Consider the following 4,045-nt stretch of genomic DNA (forward strand, 5'->3'; position numbering starts at 1 on the left):
CCTGGGGGGACATGGAACTGGGGGGGACATATGGCACTGGGGGGCCCGCATGGCAGCCAGAGGGGGGACACATGGCACCTGAGGGGGACACAGCGCTGAAGACGACGTGGCACCCACGGGGACATGGAACTGGGGGGACACACGTGGTGCTGGGGGAACATACACACGGCACTGGGGTGGACATGGCACCCTGGGGACACAGCCATGGCACCCAGAGGGAGGACACAACCCTCATGGGGGACACACAGCACCTGGGGGCCGCGGTGGTGGCAGGGACCCCCACCCTGGCCACAGGACACTGTACGCCCCACACCGGGCGATTGGATGCCCCGAGGGGTTCCCGGGCCGCCCCCAGCCCCCCGGCCGTGGGGCGGATGTCCTGCGGGACCCCCCCACTTCCCGCTGCTTCCACCCAGTTCCGGCCATTGACGCACTGGGCGCTGCCGGGGACCCCCAGGTCAGCACCCCTGGGGGAACCAGGCGGGGGGCTGCACCCCGCGACCCTCCCGGGGGCACCCTGGTGAGCCGCGCGGGGTGGGGGTTCACCCCAGCTGCCGGCGGGGAGGGTCCTACGGTGACCCCGGAGTGGGGCGGGGGTCGCGGGGGTCGCGGGGCTGGGAGTCCGGGACGGGGGTGCTGTTGGGGTGCGGGGGTGCCGGGGGACGAGGGGTCCCCGGGGTGCCGGCGGGTGAGTCCCTCCGGAGGTCGAGGAGGGGCGCAGCCCGCAGCTCACGCAGCGACGGGAAACCGCGCCCGGTGCCGGCTCGGCGGTTCCTTCCTGCGGGGGGGAGAGCGGGGCGGGGGAACCGGGAGGCGCGGGGCGGGACCGAGGCACCGCACGGGGGGCACAGCCGGGCCGGGGGGCGCCGCAGGGACCCCCACGGGGACACGGAGCGGGATTCGATCACCCCGTCGGGGGCGATCCCGTGTCGCCGCCCCGCCCCGGAGTGTCCCCCGCCCCCGCGGGCCGTGGGGCGGGTCAGACCTGTCCGTCACGGCAGAGCGCCCACCGGATCGTCCGCCCCGCCCGGGGGCGGGACTGGGCCACGGGCGGGCGGGGGTGATGGGGGTCAGACCTTGACACCTCCCAGCTCCCCTCGCCCCACAGACCCCCGTACCCCACAGACCCCCCCGTACCCTACAGATCCCCCGTATCCCACAGCCCCCCCCCGTACCCCACAGCCCCCCGCACCCCACAGCCCCCTGTACCCCACAGCCCCCCCCGTATCCCACAGACCCCCGTATCCCACAGCCCCCCCCCGTACCCCACAGCCCCCCGCTCCTCACAGCCCCCTGTACCCCACAGCCCCCCCCGTATCCCACAGCCCCCCGTATCCCACAGACCCCCCCGTATCCCACAGCCCCCTGTACCCCACAGCCCCCCCGTATCCCACAGACCCCCGTACCCCACAGACCCCCCCGTACCCTACAGACCCCCCGTATCCCACAGCCCCCCCCGTACCCCACAGCCGCCCGTATCCCACAGCCCCCCGTACCCCACAGTTCCCCGTACCCCACAGCCCCCCGTATCCCACAGCCCCCCGTACCCCACAGCCCCCCCGTACCCCACAGACCCCCCCGTACCCCACAGCCCCCCCCCGTACCCCACAGCCCCCCGTACCCCACAGCCCCCCGCTCCTCACAGCCCCCTGTATCCCACAGCCCCACCCCGTACCCCACAGCCCCCCCCGTACCCCACAGATCCCCCCGTAACCCACAGACCCCCGCCCGGCTCGGCTGAGTCCCGCTTGGTCTGCTCTATCCAGCCACGTTCTGTCGGATGTGGCCGGTCTGGTCGGTCCAGTGGATCCATTTGTGTCCGGTCGGTCCCGGTCGTTCCCGGTCGGTCCATTCGGGTCCATTCGCGCCCGTTCGGGCTCGTTCGTGGCCACGGAAAGCCGCTTGCAGCGGTCGGAACTGATCGGATCCGGTCGGGTCCGGTTGGCAGAGTCAGCCCGGCCGGACCAGCTGGTTCTGCCGGTCTATTCGGAGCCGTTCGGGTCCGGTTGGTCCGTTCGGGTCCGGTCACCCCGGTCGGTCCCGGCGGTCGAGGCCCCGGGGCCGGAGCCATTTTCAGCACCTGGGACAGAGACCGGGAGCATCCAGGCCAGCGCCAGGCTGGGACCGAGTCCGGGACCGGGCTGGAACGGCGCGGAACCGGCACCGGGACGTGGGGCTGGGCGGGGCTCGGACCGGGCCGGAAGAGAGCTGGGACCGGCTTGGGCTGACGTGGGGCCGGGGTCGGCACTGGGACCAGAACCGTGGCTGGGGCTGGGATTGTTCTGGACTGGGACAGCGTTGGGTCCCTGACTGGACTGGGGCTGATCTCTGGCTGCGACTGGGACCAGGACTGGGCCAGAAACGGACTGGGAGTGAACTGGGATTGCATCGGACTGTAAAGGAACTGGACTGGTCTGAAAGTGGACAGGGCTGGAGTTTGAACTGGGACCAGGACTTGGACTGGACCGGACCTGAGATTTGGACAGGATGGAGACTGGTACTGGGACCAGACTGGACTGGAAAGGAGACTGGGATTAGGATTTAACTGGGACTGTGACTAGACTGGGATTGGGACTGGGACCACAAGTGGACAGGACAGGGACTAGATGAGGTCTGGGCTGAGACTGGGATGGGACAGGACTGGGAGTGGGACAGGAACTACGACAGAGACAAGAATTAGGATTGGATGGAGATTAGGATTAGGCTGGGATCGGGCCTAGGGCAAGGGCTGGTCTGGGACTGGTTCTGTGGCTGGTGCTGGGACTAGCCTGGGAAGAGGGCTAGGCTGGGCCGGGATGGCAGGACTGGGGTGGGGAGGGTCCCACCAGGACCCAGCTGGGGCTGTGCCTGGAAGCTCTGCTGCTGCCCCACATGGCCCTGTGATCCCATGTCCCTGTGTCCCACTGTCCCTGTGTCCCACTGTCCTGGTGTGCCAGTGTCCCCATATCCCGATGTCCCAGTGTGATGGTGTCTCACTGTGCTTTATTCTGGTGTCTTGGTGTCTAAATGTACCCATGTCCCTGTGTCCCAGTGTCCCGATGTCCTGGTGACCCAGTGTCCCCATGTCCCCAGGTCCTCATGTCCCGGTGTCGCCAGGTCCCCGTGTCCCCGTGTCCCGGTGTCCCACCTGTCCTGGTGTGTGGGCTGTGACCGGAGTGTCCCCCCGGCTGTCGGGGGGCGGTGCGGGGATCCGGGGAAGTGGGCGTGGCCCGGTGTCAGTGGGCGGGGCCGGGGCGGGGCGGGGCGGGGCCAAGGAGCGCGCTCGGCGCCCCCGGGCGGGGCGGGGCGGGGGTCCCGGGCCCCCCCGCGGCCATTGGCTGCGCTCGCGCTGGCCCCGCCCCGGCCCCGCTGTCAACACGCAGCGCCCGCCGCGCCCGCCGGGCCGGGCCGGGCCGAGCGCACGAACCCGCCCGAGCCGAGCCGAGCCGAGCCGAGCCGAGCCGAGCTCATACCGTCCGAGCCGGGCCGCGCCCGCCCGAGCCCAGCCGAACGGGGCCGGGCCGAGCCGAGCCGAGCCGAGCCGATTCCGGCTGAACCCAGTGCAGCCGAGCACAGCCGAACCCAGCCCAGCCGAACCGCGCCGAACCCTGCCGAGCCCGCCCGAGCTCAGCCGAACCGGGCCGGGCCGAGCCGACCCAGCCGAACCGAAACGAACCGGAGCGGGCCGAACCCCGCCGCACCGAACCGGCCGAGCCCGGCCGAGCCCAGCTCAGCCCAGCCGTTCCGAACGGAGCCGAACCGTTCCGACCTGTTCCGAGCGGCGCCGAGCGCGCGGGGCGGGTCTCGGTCCCCCCCGGCCGCTCCGTGACTAAATAAGGCCGATGGCGCGGCGCGCACCGGGCGGGTAGAGCGGGGGGGGCTCGGCCCCGCCGCCCCTCTCCGGCTCCCCGCCCCGGACCCCCCCGGCCCCGCAGCGCCGCACCGGGGCGGGCGGGGTCCGGCCGCGGGCCGGGAGGGCCCCCCCGGTGCCGGGGCCCCCCCGGAGCGGCGCCGTCCTTGGCTCAAGGGCAGCGGGACCCCCCGCGGCGCGGGGCCCCCCCCGGCC

Source organism: Haemorhous mexicanus, chromosome 1 (genome assembly GCF_027477595.1).
Source record: "Haemorhous mexicanus isolate bHaeMex1 chromosome 1, bHaeMex1.pri, whole genome shotgun sequence".
NCBI classification, from domain to species: domain Eukaryota; kingdom Metazoa; phylum Chordata; class Aves; order Passeriformes; family Fringillidae; genus Haemorhous; species Haemorhous mexicanus.